This window comes from Arachis ipaensis, chromosome B9, assembly GCF_059453495.1.
Source record: "Arachis ipaensis isolate K30076 ecotype BB chromosome B9, ASM5945349v1, whole genome shotgun sequence".
Lineage (NCBI taxonomy): Eukaryota > Viridiplantae > Streptophyta > Magnoliopsida > Fabales > Fabaceae > Arachis > Arachis ipaensis.
Window position 1 is genome coordinate 36,914,566 of NC_142444.1, and position 21,450 is coordinate 36,936,015.

The 21,450-nt window shown below is 38.9% G+C and overlaps 2 non-coding genes across 2 annotated transcripts; both read right to left on the bottom strand.

Annotated features, from left to right (window-relative positions):
• Positions 1 to 1,109: 1,109 nt before the first annotated feature.
• On the bottom strand, positions 1,110 to 1,213 carry LOC148544323 (small nucleolar RNA R71). The gene has a single exon (XR_015902142.1). It is a non-coding gene; the product is annotated as a small nucleolar RNA R71 (small nucleolar RNA).
• Positions 1,214 to 13,712: 12,499 nt separating this feature from the next.
• LOC148544324 (small nucleolar RNA R71) lies at positions 13,713 to 13,820 on the bottom strand. The gene has a single exon (XR_015901437.1). It is a non-coding gene; the product is annotated as a small nucleolar RNA R71 (small nucleolar RNA).
• Between the last annotated feature and the right edge of the window lie 7,630 nt (positions 13,821 to 21,450).

Genomic DNA, 21,450 nt, shown 5'->3' on the forward strand with positions numbered 1-21,450 from the left:
AATTGTGATTAAAAATCAAATCTTTTTCAAAACTAATTTTTATCATATCTTTTCAAAAATATCTTCTTATCTTATCTTTTTCAAAAAATTTTTTTTTTCAAAATATCTTTTCTAACTTCCTAACTTCTTATCTTTTCAAAATTTGTTTCAACTAACTAACTAACTTTTTTGTTTGCTTCTTACCTTTTTCAAAACTACCTAACTAACTCTCTCTCTCTAATTTTCGAAAATATTTTCCCTCTTTTTCAAAAATTTCTTTTTAATTAACTAATTATTTTTATTTTTGATTTCAAAATTTTTCGAAAATTACTAACCTTTTTCAAAAACTATTTTCGAAAATCACTAACCCTTTTTCAAAAATTATTTTCAAAAATTCTCCCTCTCCCATCTTATTCTATTTATTTATTCATCTACTAACATCTCATCTCACATATCTACCCTCCTCACAGTTGTGTTTCTTCCATTACATTACATTCTTTATCTCCCTCTTTTCTTCCACTCACAAAGGGATCCCTATACTGTGGTATAAAGGAACTCTATTATTATTATTTTTTCTGTGCCCTCTTCTTTGTCATATGAGCAGGAGCAAGGACAAGAATATTCTTGTGGAAGCAGATCCGGAACCTGAAAGGACCCTGAAGAGAAAATTAAGAGAAGCTAAATTACAACAATCCAGAGAGAACCTTTCAGAAATTTTCGAACAAGAAGAGGAGATGGCAGCCGAAAATAATAATAATGCAAGGAGGATGCTTGGTAACTTTACTGCACCAAATTCCAATTTACATGGAAGAAGCATCTCTATTCCTGCCATTAGAGCAAACAACTTTGAGCTGAAACCTCAATTAGTTTCTCTGATGCAGCAGAACTGCAATTTCCATGGACTTCCATCTGAAGATCCTTTTCAGTTCTTAACTGAGTTCTTGCAGATATGTGATACTGTTAAGACTAATGGAGTAGATCCTGAAGTCTACAGGCTCATGCTTTTCCCTTTTGCTGTAAGAGACAGAGCTAGACTGTGGTTGGATTCTCAACCCAAGGATAGCCTGAACTCTTGGGATAAGCTGGTCAAGGCTTTCTTAGCCAAGTTCTTTCCTCCTCAAAATCAGAGCAAGCTTAGAGTGGATGTTCAAACCTTCAGACAGAAAGAAGGTGAATCCCTCTATGAAGCTTGGGAGAGATACAAAGGACTGACCAAAAAGTGTCCTTCTGACATGCGTTCAGAATGGATCATCCTGGATATATTCTATGATGGTCTGTCTGAGTTATCTAAGATGTCATTGGATACCTCTGCAGGTGGATCCATTCACCTGAAGAAAACGCCTGCAGAAGCTCAAGAACTCATTGACATGGTTGCAAATAACCAGTTCATGTACACTTTTGAAAGGAATCCTATGAATAATGGGACGCCTATGAAGAAGGGAGTTCTTGAGATTGATACTCTGAATGCCATATTGGCTCAGAACAAAATATTGACTCAACAAGTCAATATGATTTCTCAGAGTCTGAATGGAATGCAAGCTGCATCCAACAGTACTCAAGAGGCTTCTTATGAAGAAGAAGCTTATGATCCTGAGAACCCTGCAATAGCAGAGGTGAATTACTTAGGTGAACCTTATGGAAACACCTATAACTCATCATGGAGAAATCATCCAAATTTCTCATGGAAGGATCAAAAGCCTCAACAAGGCTTTAATAATGGTAGAAGAAACAGGTTTAACAATAATAAACCTTTTCCATCATCCACTCAGCAACAGACAGAGAACTCTGAACAAAATACTTCTAATTTAACAAACTTAGTCTCTGATCTATCTAAGGCCACTGTAAGTTTCATGAATGAAACAAGATCTTCCATTAGAAATCTGGAAGCACAAGTGGGCCAGCTGAGTAAAAGGATCACTGAAATCCCTCCTAGTACTCTCCCAAGCAATATAGAAGAGAATCCAAAAGGAGAGTGCAAGGCCATTGACATAAGCACCATGGCTGAACCTAAAGAAGGAGAGGAGGACGTGAATCCCAAGGAGGAAGACCTCCTGGGACGTCCAGTGATCAATAAGGAGCTTCCCTCTGAGGAACCAAAGGACTCTGAGGCTCATCTAGAGACCATAGAGATTCCATTGAACCTCCTTATGCCCTTCATGAGCTCTGATGAGTATTCCTCTTCTGAAGAGAATGAGGATGTTACTGAAGAGTAAACTGCCAAGTTTCTTGGTGCAATCATGAAGCTGAATGCCAAATTATTTGGCATTGATACTTGGGAAGTTGAACCTCCCTTGTTCATCAATGAACTAAGTGATCTGTATCAACTGACATTGCCTCAGAAGAGACAGGATCCTGGAAAGTTCATAATACCCTGTACCATAGGCACCATGATCTTTAAGGCTCTGTGTGACCTTGGTTCAGGAATAAACCTCATGCCTCTCTCTGTAATAGAGAAACTGGGAATCTATGGGGTGCAAGCTGCTAAAATCTCATTAGAGATGGCAGACAATTCAAGAAAACAGGCATATGGACAAGTAGAGGACGTGTTAGTAAAGGTTGAAGGCCTTTACATTCCTGCTGATTTTATAGTCCTGGATACTGGAAAGGAAGAGGATGAATCCATCATCCTAGGAAGACCTTTCCTAGCCACAGCAAGAGATGTGATTGATGTGGACAGAGGAGAATTGATCCTTCAATTAAATGAGGACAACCTTGTGTTTACAACTCAAGGATCTCTCTGCATCCATGGAGAGGAAGCAGAAGAAGCTTCTCTCAAAGCAGAGTCAAACAAAGCCCCCACAGTCAAAATCTAAGTTTGGTGTTGGGAGGCCACAACCAAACTATAAGTTTGGTGTTGGAGAGTTTCAACAATGCTCTGAACATCTGTGAGGCTCCATGAGAGCCCACTGTCAAGCTATTGACATTAAAGAAGTGCTTGTTGGGAGGCAACCCAATTTCTATTTATCTAACTATATTTTTCTTGGTTATATGTCTTTATAGGTTCATGATCATGTGGAGTCACAAAATAAATATAAAAATTGAAAACGGAATTAAAAACAGCAGAAGAAAAATCACACCCTGGAGGAGCATCTGCCTGGCGTTCAACGCCAGAACAGAGCATGGTTCTTGCACTGAACGCCCAAAATGGGCAGCATCCTGGCGCTGAACGCCCAGAACAAGCATGGTTCTGGCGTTCAACGCCAGAAATGGCTAGTAAATGGGCGTTGAACGCCCAAAATGGGCACCAACCTGGCGCTGAACACCCAGAGTTGTGTACAAGGGCATTTTACATGCCTAATTGGTGCAGGGATGCAAATCCTTGACACCCCAGGATCTGTGGACCCCACAGGATCCCCACCTACCTCCACTCACTTCTTCTCACCACTCTCTTTCACACAACCCCATAAACACTCTTCCCCAAAAAACCCTTCACCAATCACCTCAATCTCTCTTCCCTATCACCTCTTCACCACTCACATCCATCCACTCTTCCCCATAAACCTACCTCATAAACTCCACCTACCTTCAAAATTCAAAACCAATTTCCCACCCAAACCCACCAATATGGCCGAAACCTTTCCCTCCTCCCTTCCCTATATAAAGCCCTCCATTCTTCATCAAATTCACACAACACACCCCTCTACACCCTTCTTGGCCGAAACAATTCCCACTCTCCCTCTCCTCAATTTCTTCTTCTTCTTCATCTATTCTTTCTTTTATTGCTCGAGGGCGAGCAAAATTCTAAGTTTGGTGTGGTAAAAGCATAAGCTTTTTGTTTTTCCATTACCATTGATGGCACCTAAGACCGGAGAATCCTCTAGAAAGGGGAAAGGGAAGACAAAAGCTTCCACATCCGAGTCATGGGAGATGGAAAGATTCATCTCCAAAGCCCATCAAGACCACTTCTATGATGTTGTGGCCAAGAAGAAGGTGATCCCTGAGGTCCCTTTCAAACTCAAAAGAAATGAGTATCCGGAGATCCGACATGAAATTCAAAGAAGAGGTTGGGAAGTTCTAACAAATCCCATCCAACAAGTCGGCATCCTAATGGTTCAAGAGTTCTATGCTAATGCATGGATCACCAAGAACCATGATCAAAGTAAGAACCCGGATCCAAAGAACTATGTTACAATGGTTCGGGGGAAATACTTGGAGTTTAGTCCGGAAAATGTGAGGTTGGCGTTCAACTTGCCAAACATGGAAGAGAACGCACGCCCCTACACAAGGAGAGTCAACTTTGATCAAAGGTTGGACCAAGTCCTTATGGACATATGTGTAGAAGGAGCTCAATGGAAGATTGACTCCAAAGGCAAGCCGGTTCAACTAAGAAGATTGGACCTCAAGCCTGTAGCTAGAGGATGGTTGGAGTTCATTCAATGCTCAATCATTCCCACTAGCAACCGGTCTGAAGTTACTATAGACCGGGCCATCATGATCCATAGCATCATGATTGGAGAAGAGGTGGAAGTTCATGAGATTATACCTCAAGAACTCTACAAGGTGGCTGACAAGTCCTCCACTATGGCAAGGTTAGCCTTTCCTCACCTCATTTGCCACCTATGCAATTCGGCTGGGATTGACATAGAGGGAGATATCCTCATCAAAGAGGACAAGCCCATCACTAAGAAAAAGATGGATCAAGCAAGAGAGCCCATTCATGGAGCTCAAGAGGCGTATGAAGCTCATCACCATGAGATCCCAGAGATGCCTCAAATGCACTCTCCTCCACAAAACTATTGGGAGCAAATCAACACCTCCCTAGGAGAATTGAGTTCCAATATGGGACAACTAAGGGTGGAATATCAAGAGCACTCCATCATGCTTCATGAAATAAGAGAAGATCAAAAAGCAATGAGGGAGGAGCAACAAAGACAAGGAAGAGACATAGAAGAGCTCAAGGACATCATTGGTTCCTCAAGAAGGAAACGCCACCATCACTAAGGTGGATTCATTCCTTGTTCTTATTTCTTCTGTTTTTCGTTTTCTATGTTATGTGCTTATCTATGTTTGTGTCTTCATTACATGATCATTAGTAGTAGTAACTATGTCTTAAAGTTATGAATGTCCTATGAATCCATCACCTCTCTTAAATGAAAAATGTTTTAATTCAAAAGAACAAGAAGTACATGAGTTTCGAATTTATCCTTGAACTTAGTTTAATTATATTGATGTGGTGACAATGCTTCTTATTTTCTGAATGAATGCTTGAACAGTGCATATGTCTTTTGAAGTTGTTGTTTAAGAATGTTAAATATGTTGGCTCTTGAAAGAATGATGACTAGGAGACATGTTATTTGATAATCTGAAAAATCATAAAAATGATTCTTGAAGCAAGAAAAAGCAGCAAAGAACAAAGCTTGCAGAAAAAAAAATATAGGCAAAAAAATAGAAAGAAAAAAAAAGAAAAAGAAAAAGCAAGCAGAAAAAGTCAATAACCCTTAAAACCAAAAGGCAAGGGTAATAAAAAGGATCCCAAGGCTTTGAGCATCAGTGGATAGGAGGGCCTAAAGGAATAAAATCCTGGTCTAAGCGGCTAAACCAAGCTGTCCCTAACCATGTGCTTGTGGCGTGTAGGTGTCAAATGAAAACTTGAGACTGAGCGGTTAAAGTCAAGGTCCAAAGCAAAAAAAAAGAGTGTGCTTAAGAACCCTGGACACCTCTAATTGGGGACTTTAGCAAAGCTGAGTCACAATCTGAAAAGGTTCACCCAATTATGTGTCTATGGCATTTATGTATCCGGTGGTAATACTGGAAAACAAAGTGCTTAGGGCCACGGCCAAGACTCATAAAATAGCTGTGTTCAAGAATCATCATACTGAACTAGGAGAATCAATAACACTATCTGAACTCTGAGTTCCTACAGATGCCAATCATTCTGAACCTCAATGGATAGAGTGAGATGCCAAAACTATTCAAGAGGCAAAAAGCTATAAGTCCCGCTCATTTGATTGGAGCTATGTTTCATTGATAGTTTGGAATTTATAGTATATTCTCTTCTTTTTATCCTATTTTGATTTTCAGTTGCTTGGGGACAAGCAACAATTTAAGTTTGGTGTTGTGATGAGCGGATAATTTATACGCTTTTTGACATTATTTTTAGTATGTTTTTAGTAGGATCTAGTTACTTTTAGGGATGTTTTCATTAGTTTTTATGTTAAATTCACATTTCTGGACTTTACTATGAGTTTGTGTGTTTTTCTGTGATTTCAGGTATTTTCTGGCTGAAATTGAGGGACTTGAGCAGAAATCAGATTCAGAGGTTGAAGAAGGACTGCTGATGCTGCTGGATTCTGACCTCCCTACACTCAAAGTGGCTTTTCGGGAGCTACAGAACTCAAAATGGCGTGCTTCTAATTGCGTTGGAAAGTAGACATCCAGGGCTTTCCAGAAATATATAATAGTCTATACTTTGGCCTATAATAGATGACGTAAACTGGCGTTCAACGCCAGCTTTCTGCCCAAATCTGGCGTCCAGCGCCAGAAAAGGAGCCAAAACCAGAGTTAAACGCCCAAACTGGCACAAAAGCTGGCGTTCAACTCCAAGAAGGACCTCTACACGTGCAACACTCAAGCTCAGCCCAAGCACACACCAACTGGGCCCCGGAAGTGGATTTATGCATCAATTACTTACTTCTGTAAACCCTAGTAGCTAGTTTATTATAAATAGGACCTTTTACTATTGTATTAGGTATCTTTGATCAGTTGTATGCTATCTTAGATCACGTTTGCGGGCTGGCCTCTTGGCCATGCCTGGACTTTCACTTATGTATTTTTAACGGTAGAGTTTCTACACTCCATAGATTAAGGTGTGGAGCTCTGCTGTTCCTCAAAGATTAATGCAAAGTACTACTGTTTTCTATTCAATTCATCTTGTTTCGCTTCTAAGATACCCATTCATACTTCAATCTGAATGTGATGAACGTGACAATCATCACCATTCCCTATGAACGCGTGCCTGACAACCACTTCCGTTCTACCTTTGACTGAATGAGTATCTCTTAGATCTCTTAATCAGAATCTTCGTGGTGTAAGCTAGAATGATGGCGGCATTCAAGAGAATCCGGAAAGTCTAAACCTTGTCTGTGGTATTCCGAGTAGGATTCAATGAATGAATGACTGTGACGAGCTCCAAACTCGCGATTGCGGGGCGTTAGTGACAGACGCAAAAGGATAGTAAATCCTATTCCAGCATGATCGAGAACCGACAGATGAATAGCCGTGCCGTGACAGGGTGCGTTGATCATTTTCACTGAGAGGATAAGATGAAGCCATTGACAAGGGTGATGCCTCCAGACGATTAGCCGTGCCGTGACAGGGCATTTGGATCATTTTCCCGAGAGAAGACCGAAAGTAGCCGTTGACAATGGTGATGTATCACATAAAGCCAGCCATGGAAAGGAGTAAGACTGACTGGATGAAGATAGCAGGAAAGCAGAGGTTCAGAGGAACGAAAAGCATCTCCATTCGCTTATCTGAAATTCCTACCAATGATTTACATAAGTACCTCTATCCCTATTCTATTATTTATTTTCGAAAACCCATTACTGTTTTATATCCACCTGACTGAGACTTACAAGGTGACCATAGCTTGCTCCATACCAACAATCTCCGTGGGATTCGACCCTTACTCATGTAAGGTATTACTTGGACGACCCAGTGCACTTGCTGGTTAGTTATGCGAAGTTGTGAAGATATGTTTAGACCATGGTCCTGTGCATCCGTTTTTGGTGCCATTGCCAGGGAATCAATTTCGAACAACAATTCACAACCTGAGTAGCAATTTCGCATACCAATAGACCGAAAGGCATTCTTCTGTATGCAAATACTCCAGATGGACATGTGAATGCTGTTTTCTCTTGGTCCTGAGGATCTACTACAATTTGGTTGTAACCTGAATAGCCATCCAAAAAGCAGTAGTATTAATGACCTGCTAGTCTTTCTAGCATCTAGTCTATGAATGGTAAAGGGAAGTGATCCTTCCTGGTGGCTGTATTGAGCCTTCTGTAGTCAATACACATACGCCACCCTGTAACTGTTCTTGTAGGAACCAGTTTATTTTTTTCATTATGAAACACTGTCATACCTCCCTTCTTAGGAACAACATGGACAGGGCTCACCCAAGGGCTATCAGAAATAGGATAAATAATCCCAGCCTCTAGTAACTTAGTGACCTCGTTCTGCACCACCTCCTTCATGACGGGATTTAGCCGCCTCTGTGGTTGAACCACTGACTTAGCATCATCCTCCAATAGGATCTTATGCATGCATCTGGCTGGGCTAATGCCCTTAAGATCACTTATGGACCACCCAAGAGCTGTCTTGTGTGTCCTTAGCACCTGAATTAGTGCTTTATCTTCCTGTGGCTCTAAAGCAGAGCTTATGATTACAGGAAAAGTGTCACCTTCTCCCAGAAATACATATTTCAGGGATGGTGGTAGTGGTTTGAGCTTGGGTTTAGGAGGTTTCTCCTCTTCCTGAGGAGTTTTCAGAGGTTCTTTTATTTCCTCTGGTTCCTCCAGATCAGGCTGAACATCTTTAAAAATTTCCTCTAGCTCTGATTCGAGACTCCCAGTCATATTGACCTCTTCCACCAGGGAGTCAATAATATCAACGCTCAGGCAGTCTTCTGATGTGTTTGGATGCTGCATAGCTTTGACAACATTCAACTTAAACTCATCCTCATTGACTCTCAGGTTTATCTCCCCTTTTTGGATGTCAATGAGGGTTCGTCCAGTTGCTAGGAATGGTCTTCCTAGAATGAGAGTTGCACTCTTGTGCTCCTCCATTTCCAGCACTACAAAGTCAGTAGGAAAGGCAAATGGCCCAACCTTGACAATCATGTCTTCAATTATGCCTGATGGGTATTTAATGGAGCCATCAGCAAGTTGGAGACATATCCGGGTTGGTTTGACTTCTTCAGTTAAACCAAGCTTTCTGATAGTGGATGCAGGTATTAGGTTGATGCTTGCCCCAAGATCACATAAAGCTGTCTTAGTGCAATTTCCCTCTAATATGCATGGTATCATAAAGCTCCCGGGATCTTTAAGCTTTTCTGGGAAGCTTTTCAGAATGACTGCAATGCATTCTTCAGTGAGGAGAACTCTTTCAGTTTCTCTCCAATCCTTCTTATGACTCAAGATCTCCTTCATGAACTTGGCATAAGAGGGTATTTGCTCAAGTGCCTCTGCAAATGGAATCTTTATTTCAAGAGTCCTGAGATAGTCTGCAAAGCGGGCAAATTGCTTATCCTGCTCCGCTTGGCGGAGTTTCTGAGGATAAGGCATTTTGGCTTTATATTCTTCAACTTTAGTTGCTGCAGGTTTATTTCCTACAGAGGCAGGTTGAGAAGCCTTCTTAAGGGAGTTATTATCAGCTTGCAGGTGTCTGATCCCTCACTGGCGTTTAAACGCCAGAACTGAACATGGATTAGGCATTTAACGCTAGTTTTTCACCCTTTTCTGGTGTTTGAATGCCAGACTTATTCCTCTCTAGGCTTGATGAGCGGATAATTTATACGCTTTTTGGCATTGTTTTTAGTACGTTTTTAGTAGAATCTAGTTACTTTTAGGGATGTTTTCATTAGTTTTTATGTTAAATTCACATTTCTGAACTTTACTATGAGTTTGTGTGTTTTTCTGTGATTTCAGGTATTTTCTGGCTGAAATTGAGGGACTTGAGCAAAAATCATATTCAGAGGTTGAAGAAGGACTGCTGATGCTGTTGGATTCTGACCTCCCTGCACTCAAAATAGCTTTTCTGGAGCTAAAGAACTCGAAATGGCGCGCTTCCAATTGCGTTGGAAAGTAGACATTTAGGGCTTTCCAGCAATATATAATAGTCCATACTTTGGCCAAGAATAGATGACGCAAACTGGCGTTCAACGCCAGCTCTCTGCCCAATTCTGGCGTCTAGCGCCAGAAAAGGATCCAAAACCAGAGTTGAACGCCCAAACTGGCACAAATACTGGCGTTCAACTCCAAGAAGGACCTCTACACGTGCAACACTCAAGCTCAGCCCAAGCACACACCAAGTGGGTCCCGGAAGTGGATTTATGTATCAATTACTTACTTCTGTAAACCCTAGTAGCTAGTTTATTATAAATAGGACCTTTTACTATTGTATTAGACATCTTTGGATTATATTTTGATCTATTGATAACGTTTTGGGGGCTGGCCATCTCGGCCATGCCTAGACCTTTCACTTATGTAATTTTAACGGTAGAGTTTCTACACTCCATAGATTAAGGTGTAGAGCTCTGCTGTTCCTCAAAGATTAATGCAAAGTACTACTGTTTTCTATTCAATTCATCTTATTTCGCTTCTAAGATATTCATTCGCACTTCAACCTGAAGGTGATGAACATGACAAATATCATCATTCCCCATGAACGCGTGCCTGACAACCACTTCCGTTATACTTTAGATTGAATGAGTATCTCTTAGATCTCTTAATCAGAATCTTCGTGGTGTAAGCTAGAATGATGGCGGCATTCAAGAGAATCCGGAAGGTCTAAACCTTGTCTGTGGTATTCCGAGTAGGATTCAATGAATGAATGACTGTGACGAGCTCCAAACTCGCGATTGCTGGGCGTAGTGACAGACGCAAAAGGATAGTAAATCCTATTCCAGCATGATCGAGAACCGACAGATGAATAGCCGTGCCGTGACAGGGTGCATTGACCATTTTCACTGAGAGGATAAGATGAAGCCATTGACAAGGGTGATGCCTCCAGACGATTAGCCGTGCCGTGACAGGGCATTTGGATCATTTTCCCGAGAGAAGACCGAAAGTAGCCATTGACAATGGTGATGTATCACATAAAGCCAGCCATGGAAAGGAGTAAGACTGATTGGATGAAGATAGCAGGAAAGCAGAGGTTCAGAGGAACGAAAGCATCTCTATTTGCTTATCTGAAATTCTCACCAATGAATTACATAAGTATTTCTATCCTTTATTATTTATCTTTTAATTATCTAATCCAATCACATTTAACCCTACCTGACTGAGATTTGCAAGGTGACCATAGCTTGCTTCATACCAACAATCTCTGTGGGATTCGACCCTTACTCACGTAAGGTATTACTTGGACGACCCAGTGCACTTGCTGGTTAGTTGTGCGAAGTTGTGAACCATGGTATTGGCATCATGTTTTTTTTGGCGCCATTACCAGGGAAAGAAAGAGCGATGAATTTTACATAATTAAAGTGTAAATCACAATTTTTGCGCACCAAGTTTTTGGCACCGTTGCCGGGGATTGTTTGAGTTTTCGGCAAGCTTTTGGTCCGGTAAGATCAGTGCCATGTTTGATCCGGCAACAACACCAAGTTTTTGGCGCCGTTGCCGGGGATTGTTCGAGTTTGGACAACTAACGGTTCATCTTGTTGCTCAGATTAGGTAATTTTCTTTTTGTTTTCTTTTCAAAAATTTTTCAAAAATATTTCAAAACTTTCTCACCTTATTTCGGAAAAAAAAAATTTTCAAAAAAAATCTTTCAAAAATTTTCTCATCTTTTTTCGAAAAAATAAAAATGTTTTCAAAAAAAAATTTATTCAAAATTTTTAAAGAATGAATTCTAGTGTTTCATGAAGCATGTGAAGCCTGGCTGGCTGTAAAGCCATGTCTAAATTTATTTGGACTGAGGCTTGCAATTTGTTATCAAGAGCAAGCTAGTTGTTGCTAATCCACCTGCTGCTGTTCCTGATTTACATGCTGAAGCTTGGCTGGCCATTGGCCATGTCTAGTGTTTTGGACTGGAGCTTTCATTGAAAGCTTGGCTGGCTAGTGAGCCATGTCTAATTCCTGGACTGAAGCTTTAGAATAAGAATGCAAGATTCCTGGAATTCATATTAAAAATTTTGGAATCCTTATTTTCCTTTTTTAATTAATTTTCGAAAAATCCAAAAAAAAAATTAGAAAATCAAAAAATCAAAAATATTTTGTGTTTCTTGTTTGAGTCTTGAGTCATGTTATAAGTTTGGTGTCAATTGCATGTGCATCTTGCATTTTTCGAAAATTTTCATGCATTCATAGTGTTCTTCATGATCTTCAAGTTGTTCTTGGTAAGTCTTCTTGTTTGATCTTTGCATTTGCATGTTTTGTGTCTTTTCTTGTTTTTCATATGCATTCTTGAATTCTTAGTGCCTAAGCATTAAAGAATTCTAAGTTTGGTGTCTTGCATGTTTTCTTTGCATTAAAAATTTTTCAAAAATATGTTCTTGGTGTTCATCATGATCTTCATAGTGTTCTTGGTGTTCATCTTGACATTCATAGCATTCTTGCATGCATCACATGTTTTGATCTAAAATTCTCATGCATTGCATCATTTTCATGTTTCTCTCTCTCATCATTAAAAAAATTCAAAAATAAAAAAAAAATATCTTTCCCTCTTTTCTCTCATAATTTCAAAAATTAGATTTGACTTTTTCAAAAAATTTTAAAATCTAGTTGTTCTTATGAGTCAAATCAAATTTTCAATTTGAAAATTTTATCTTTTTCAAAATCTTTTTCAAAAGTCAAATCTTTTTCAAATTTCTTAGTTATTTTCGAAAATTCCAAAAACATTTTTCAAAAATCTTTTTCCTAATTTTACATCAAATTTTCGAAAATAACAATAACAATTAATGTTTTGATTCAAAAATTTCAAGTTTGTTACTTACTTGTTAAGAAAGATTCAAACTTTAAGTTCTAGAATCATATCTTGTGATTTCTTGTGAATCAAGTCATTAATTGTGATTTTAAAAAATCAAATCTTTTTCAAAAACTAATTTCAATCATATCTTTTCAAAATTATCTTCTTATCATATCTTTTTCAAAAATTGGATTTCAAAATATCTTTTCTAACTTCCTAACTTCTTATCTTTTCAAAATTTGTTTCAACTAACTAACTAACTTTTTGTTTGTTTCTTATCTTTTTCAAAACTACCTAACTAACTCTCTCTCTCTATTTTCAAAAATATCTTCCCCCTTTTTCAAAAATTTCTTTTTAATTAACTAATTATTTTAATCTTTGATTTTAAAAAAAAATTTTTGAAAATTACTAACATTTTTCAAAAACCATTTCCGAAAATCACTAACTCCTTTTCAAAAATTATTTTCGAAAATTTTCTTCTCTCTCATATCCTTCTATTTGTTTATTCATCTACTAACATCTCTCCCTTACTCAAAAAAAAAAGGGATCTCTATTATTATTATTATTATGTGCCCTCTTCTTTGTCATATGAGCAGGAGCAAGGACAAGAATATCCAGAACCTGAAAGGACTCTGAAGAAGAAACTAAGAGAAGCTGAATTACAACAAACCAGCAAGCACCTGTCAGAAATTATCAAACAGGAAGAGGATATGGCAGCCGAAAATAATAATAATGCAAGGAGAATGCTTGGTGACTTTACTGCACCTAATTCCAATTTACATGGAAGAAGCATCTCCATTCCTGCCATTGGAGCAAACAACTTTGAGCTGAAACCTCAATTAGTTTCTCTGATGCAGCAGAACTGCAAGTTTCATGGACTTCCATCTGAAGATCCTTTTCAGTTCTTAACTGAATTCTTGCAGATATGTGATACTGTTAAGACCAATGGAGTAGATCCTGAAGTCTACAGGCTCATGCTTTTTCCTTTTGCTGTAAGAGACAGAGCTAGAGTATGGTTGGACTCTCAACCTAAGGATAGCCTGAACTCTTGGGATAAGCTGGTCAAGGCTTTCCTAGCCAAGTTCTTTCCTCCTCAAAAGCTGAGCAAGCTTAGAGTGGATGTTCAAACTTTCAGACAGAAAGAAGGTGAATCCCTCTATGAAGCTTGGGAGAGATACAAAGGACTGACCAAAAAGTGTCCTTCTGACATGCTTTCAGAATGGACCATCCTGGATATATTCTATGATGGTCTGTCTGAATTAGCTAAGATGTCATTGGATACTTCTGCAGGTGGATCCATTCACCTAAAGAAAACGCCTGCAGAAGCTCAAGAACTCATTGACATGGTTGCTAATAACCAGTTCATGTACACTTCTGAGAGGAACCCTGTGAGTAATGGGACGCCTATGAAGAAGGGATTTCTTGAAATTGATATTCTGAATGCCATATTGGCTCAGAACAAAATATTGACTCAGCAAGTCAATATGATTTCTCAGAGTCTGAATGGAATGTAAGCTGCATCCAACAGTACTCAAGAGGCATCTTCTGAAGAAGAAGCTTATGATCCTGAGAACCCTGCAATAGCAGAGGTGAATTACTTAGGTGAACCTTATGGAAACACCTATAACTCATCATGGACAAATCATCCAAATTTCTCATGGAAGGATCAAAAGCCTCAACAAGGCTTTAATAATGGTGGAAGAAACAGGTTTAACAATAATAAACCCTTTCCATCATCCACTCAGCAACAGACAGAGAATTCTGAGCAGAATCTATCTAGCTTAGCAAATCTAGTCTCTGATCTATCTAAGGCCACTGTGAGTTTCATGAATGAAACAAGGTCTTCCATTAGAAATTTGGAAGCACAAGTGGGCCAGCTGAGTAAAAGGATCACTGAAATCCCTCCTAGTACTCTCCCAAGCAATACAGAAGAGAATCCAAAAGGAGAGTGCAAGGCCATTGACATAAGCACCATGGCCGAACCTGTAAGGGAAGGAGAGGACGTGAATCCCAAGGGGGAAGACCTCCTGGGACGTCCAGTGATCAATAAGGAGTTTCCCTCCGAGGAACCAAAGGACTCTGAGGCTCATCTAGAGACCATAGAGATCCCATTAAACCTCCTTATGCCATTCATGAGCTCTGATGAGTATTCCTCTTCTGAAGAGAATGAGGATGTTACTGAAGAGCAAACAGCCAAGTTTCTTGGTGCAATCATGAAGCTAAATGCCAAATTATTTGGTATTAAAACTTGGGAAGATGAACCTCCCTTGTTCACCAATGAACTAAGTGATCTGGATCAACTGACATTGCCTCAGAAGAGACAGGATCCTGGAAAGTTCATAATACCTTGTACCATAGGCACCATGATCTTTAAGGCTCTATGTGACCTTGGTTCAGGAATAAACCTCATCCCCTCTCTGTAATAGAGAAATTGGGAATCTATGGTGTGCAAGCTGCTAAAATCTCATTAGAGATGGCAGACAATTCAAGAAAACAAGGCTTATGGACAAGTAGAGGACGTGTTAGTAAAGGTTGAAGGCCTTTACATCCCTGCTGATTTCATAGTCTTGGATATTGGAAAGGAAGAGGATGAATCCATCATCCTAGGAAGACCTTTCCTAGCCACAGCAAGAGCTGTGATTGATGTTGACAGAGGTGAACTAGTCCTTCAATGGAATGAGGACTCCCTTGTGTTTAAAACTCAAGGATCTCCCTCTGCAACCATGAAGAGGAAGCATGAAAAGCTTCTATCAAAACAGAGTCAACCAGAGCCCCCACAATCAAACTCTAAGTTTGGTGTTGGGAGGCCACAACCAAACTCTAAGTTTGGTGTTGAACTCCCATATCCAAACTCTAAGTTTGGTGTTGGAGAGTCTCAACAATGCTCTGAACATCTGTGAGGCTCCATGAGAGCCCACTGTCAAGCTATTGACATTAAAGAAGCACTTGTTGGAAGGAAACCCAATTTTTATTTATCTAACAATATTTTTCTTAGTTATATGTCTTTATAGGTTCATGATCATGTGGAGTCACAAAATAAATATAAAAATTGAAAACGAAACCAAAAACAGCAGAAGAAAAATCACACCTTGGAGGAAGCACCTGCCTGGCGTTCAACGCCAGAACAGAGCATGGTTCTGGTGCTGAACGCCCAAAATGGGTAGCATCCTGGCGCTGAACGCCCAGAACAAGCATGGTTCTGGCGTTCAACGCCAGAAATGGCAACAAATGGGCGTTGAACGCCCAAAATGGGCACCAACCTGGCGCTGAACGCCCAGAGTTGTGTGCAAGGGCATTTTACATGCCTAAATTGGTGCAGGGATGTAAATGCCTTGACACCTCAGGATCTGTGGACCCCACAGGATCATCTCAGGATCTGTGGACCCCACAGGATCATCTCAGGATCTGTGGAACCCACAGGATCCCCACCTACCTCATCATCTCTCTTTCCATTCATGATCATCCCTTCTGTTTTCCATTTACCACTCACATCCATACACCCACTACCTTCAAAATTCAAAATCTCTCTCCCACCCAATCCCACCCATATGGCCGAATACACACATCCATCCATCTCCTCCATATCTTCTTCTTCTTCTTCTATTCTTTCTTCTTTTGCTCGAGGGCGAGCAACATTCTAAGTTTGGTGTGGTAAAAGCATAGCTTTTTTGTTTTTTTCCATAACCATTGATGGCACCTAAGGCCAGAGAAACCTCTAGAAAGAGGAAAGGGAAAACAAAAGCTTCCATCAAGGGTCTATAGCTCAGTGGTAGAACATTTGACTGCAAATCAAAAGATCCCTGAGATACCTCAGGGGATACATTTTCTTCCACACAATTATTGGAAGCAACTAAGGGTGGAACATCAAGAGCACTCCATCATCCTTCATGAAATTAGAGAAGATCAAAAAGCAATGAGGGAGGAGCAACAAAGACAAGGAAGAGACATAGAAGAGCTCAAGAACATCATTGGTTCCTCAAGAAGGAAACGCCACCATCACTAAGGTGGACTCATTCCTTGTTCTTACATTCTCTGTTTTCGTTTTCTCTATGTTAAAGTGCTTATCTATGTTTTTGTCTTCATTACATGATCATTAGTAGTTAGTAACTATGTCTTAAAGTTATGAATGTCCTATGAATCCATCACCCCTCTTAAATGAAAAATGTTTTAATTCAAAAGAACAAGAAGTACATGAGTTTCGAATTTATCCTTGAACTTAGCTTAATTATATTGATGTGGTGACAATGCTTCTTGTTTTCTGAATGAATGCTTGAACAGTGCATATGTCTTTTGAAGTTGTTGTTTAAGAATGTTAAATATGTTGGCTCTTGAAAGAATGATGACTAGGAGACATGTTATTTGATAATCTGAAAAATCATAAAAATGATTCTTGAAGCAAGAAAAAGCAGCAAAGAACAAAGCTTGCAGAAAAAAAAAAGAGAAAAAAAAAATAGGTGAAAAAAAAAATAGAAAAAAAAAGAGAGAGAAAAAGCAAGTAGAAAAAGCCAAAGCTCTTAAAACCAAGAGGCAAGAGCAAAAAGCCAATAACCCTTAAAACCAAAAGGCAAGGGCAAATAAAAAGGATCCCAAGGCTTTGAGCATCAGTGGATAGGAGGGCCTAAAGGAATAAAATCCTTGTCTAAGCGGCTAAACCAAGCTGTCCCTAACCATGTGCTTGTGGCGTGTAGGTGTCAAGTGAAAACTTGAGACTGAGCGGTTAAAGTCAAGGTCCAAAGCAAAAAAAAAAAAGAGTGTGCTTAAGAACCCTGGACACCTCTAATTGGGGACTTTAGCAAAGCTGAGTCACAATCTGAAAAGGTTCACCCAATTATGTGTCTGTGGCATTTATGTATCCGGTGGTAATACTGGAAAACAAAGTGCTTAGGGCCACGGCCAAGACTCATGAAATAGCTGTGTTCAAGAATCATCATACTGAACTAGGAGAATCAATAACACTATCTGAACTCTGATTTCCTATAGATGCCAATCATTCTGAACCTCAATGGATAAAGTGAGATGCCAAAACTATTCAAGAGGCAAAAAGCTATAAGTCCCGCTCATATGATTGAAGCTATGTTTCATTGATAGTTTGGAATTTATAGTATATTCTCTTCTTTTTATCCTATTTTATTTTCAGTTTCTTGGGGACAAGCAACAATTTAAGTTTGGTGTTGTGATGAGCGGATAATTTATACGCTTTTTGGCATTATTTTTAGTACGTTTTTAGTAGGATCTAGTTACTTTTAGGGATGTTTTCATTAGTTTTTATGTTAAATTAACATTTCTGGAGTTTACTATGAGTTTGTGTGTTTTTCTGTGATTTCAGGTATTTTCTGGCTGAAATTGAGGGACTTGAGCAAAAATCAGATTCAGAGGTTGAAGAAGGACTGCTGATGCTGTTGGATTCTGACCTCCCTGAACTCAAAATGGATTTTCTGGAGATACAGAACTTGAAATAGCTCGCTTTCAATTGCGTTGGAAAGTAGACATCCAGGGCTTTCCAGAAATATATAATAGTCCATACTTTGGCCAAGAATAGATGACGCAAACTGGCATTCAACGCCAGCTCTCTGCCCAATTCTGGCGTCCAGCGCCAGAAAATGATCCAAAACCAGAGTTGAACGCCCAAACTTGCACAAATACTGGCGTTCAACTCCAAGAAGGACCTCTACACGTGCAACACTCAAGCTCAGCCCAAGCACACACCAAGTGGGCCCCGGAAGTAGATTTATGCATCAATTACTTACTTCTGTAAACCCTAGTAGCTAGTTTATTATAAATAGGACCTTTTACTATTGTATTAGACATCTTTGGATTATATTTTGATCTATTGATCACATTTTGGGGGCTGGCCATCTCGGCCATGCCTGGACCTTTCACTTATGTAATTTTAACGGTAGAGTTTCTACACTCCATAGATTAAGGTGTAGAGCTCTGCTGTTCCTCAAAGATTAATGCAAAGTACTACTGTTTTCTATTCAATTCATCTTATTTCGCTTCTAAGATATTCATTCGCACTTCAACCTGAAGGTGATGAACGTGACAATCATCATCATTCCCCATGAACGCGTGCCTGACAACCACTTCCGTTATACATTAGATTGAATGAGTATCTCTTAGATCTCTTAATCAGAATCTTCGTGGTGTAAGCTAGAATGATGGCGGCATTCAAGAGAATCCGGAAGGTCTAAACCTTGTCTGTGGTATTCCGAGTAGGATTCAATGAATGAATGACTGTGACGAGCTCCAAACTCGCGATTGCTGGGCGTAGTGACAGACGCAAAAGGATAGTAAATCCTATTCCAGCATGATCGAGAACCGACAGATGAATAGCCGTGCCGTGACAGGGTGCGTTGACCATTTTCACTGAGAGGATAAGATGAAGCCATTGACAAGGGTGATGCCTCCAGACGATTAGCCGTGCCGTGACAGGCATTTGGATCATTTTCCCGAGAGAAGACCGAAAGTAGCCATTAACAATGGTGATGTATCACATAAAGCCAGCCATGGAAAGGAGTAAGACTGATTGGATGAAGATAGCAGGAAAGCAGAGGTTCAGAGGAACGAAAGCATCTCTATTCGCTTATCTAAAATTCTCACCAATGAATTACATAAGTATTTCTATCCTTTATTATTTATCTTTTAATTATCTAATCCAATCACATTTAACCCTACCTGACTGAGATTTGCAAGGTGACCATAGCTTGCTTCATACCAATAATCTCCGTGGGATTCGACCCTTACTCACGTAAGGTATTACTTGGACGACCCAGTGCACTTGCTGGTATTGGCATCATGTTTTTTTTGGCGCCATTACCAGGGAAAGAAAGAGCGATGAATTTTACATAATTAAAGTGTAAATCACAATTTCTGCGCACCAAGGCTCTTACTGTCCTCAGAGGGATTTTGGGTAGCAGGTTGCTCATCCTCTGTCAGCTGTTCTTTTCTTGTTTTTTGCTGCTTTGAGTTGAGGTATTTAATATTTTTTCACTTCTTAATTGAACTGCTTGGCACTCCTCTGTTATCTGTTTTGATAACTGCTGTTTTGTCTGATTCAATTGTGATTCCATATCCTTGTTAGCATTTTCGGTTTCTTGTAGTATCTCCTTAACTTCTGCTAACTGCCTTGTTATAGAAGATAGTTGCTGATTGAGTTCAGCAACTTGTTCCTAAGGACTAAAGTCAGTTGATACTGCCTTGGCGTCTTCTTTCATGGAGGACTCATTACTTATGTACAGATGCTGATTTCTAGCAACTATATCGATAAGCTCTTGAGACTCTTCAATAGTCTTTCTCATGTGTATAGATCCACCAACTGAGTGGTCTAGAGATACCTGAGCTTTTTCTGTAAGCCCGTAGTAGAAGATATCTAACTGCACCCACTCTGAAAACATTTCAGAGGGGCATTTCCTTAGCATCCCTCTGTACCTCTCCCAGGCATTATAAAGGGATTCATCATCCTCTTGTTTAAAGCCTTGGATGTCCAGCCTTAGCTGTGTCATCCTTTTTGGAGGGAAATATTGACTTAGGAATTTGTCTGATAACTGTTTCCATGTTCTTATGCTTGCTGTGGGTTGGTTATTTAACCACCTCTTAGCTTGATCTTTTACAGCAAACGGAAACAGCAACAGCCTGTATACGTCCTGATCTACCTCCTTGTCACGCACTGTGTCAGTAATTTGCAAAAATTGTGCCAGAAACTCAATAGGTTCTTCCTGTGGAAGACCGGAATACTGGCAATTTTGCTGCACCATGACAATGAGCTGAGGATTTAGCTCAAAACTGCTAGCTTTGATGGGAGGTATACAGATGCTACTCCCATATGCAGCAGTAATGGGGTTAGTATATGACCCCAGAGTCCTTCTGGACTGTTCATTTCCACTTAGGTCCATGATGGAGAAAGGGAGACGATGCGGATTACAAATAAAATATATATATTTTTTTGAAAACCGAAATTAAAATAAAATAAAATAAAATAAATAAAAAATTGACTATAATTTCGAAAATTTGAAGAAAAAGAAATAAAAGAAAATTGAAAACTAAATTAATTAATTAAAAAAATTTGAAAAAAGATGTGGGAGAGGATTTTCGAAAAAAATGAAGAGAGAGAAATTGGTTAGGAAGTTTTGAAAAAGATATGTCTTAAAATTAAAGATACTTGAAAGAAAATAAAATAAAATAAAAAAAGAAAAGATATGAAAAAGATTTGATTTTAAGATTTGAGATTAGAAAAGATAAGATAAGCTAGGTAAGAGAAGATAAGGAATTTAAATTAAAAAGTTTTGAAATTTGAATTTTGAAATTTGGAAGTTGAAATTTGAAATTTGAAATAAGATAAGATAAGATTTTGAAAAAGATATGATTTTTTTTTAAAAAAGATTTGAATTTTGAAATTTTAAAACTAAGATAAGATAAAATAAAAAAATTTAAAATAAAATCTGAAATTTTAAAAGGAAAATTCGAAAAATCAATTAAAATAAAGGAAAAAGATATTTTTGAATTCAATGAGGAAAGAGAAAAACAATAAAAAGACACAAAACTTAAAATTTTTAGATCTAATGCTCCTTATTTTCGAAAATTTGGAGGAAAAACACCAGGGAACACCAAACATAAAAATTTTAAGATCAAAACGCAAGAAAGACTCAAGAACACCTTGAAGATTCACAAGAACACAAAGAACAAAAATTCAAAGACTCAAAGGACTCAAGAACATAAAAAAAGAACACCAAACTTAAAATTTTTAGAAAACCAAAAATAAATTTTTGAAAATTAAATAAAAACTTAAAACTTGACACAAGATTTAATCAAAGAAAAATTATTTTTGAAAAGATTTTAGAAAGAAAG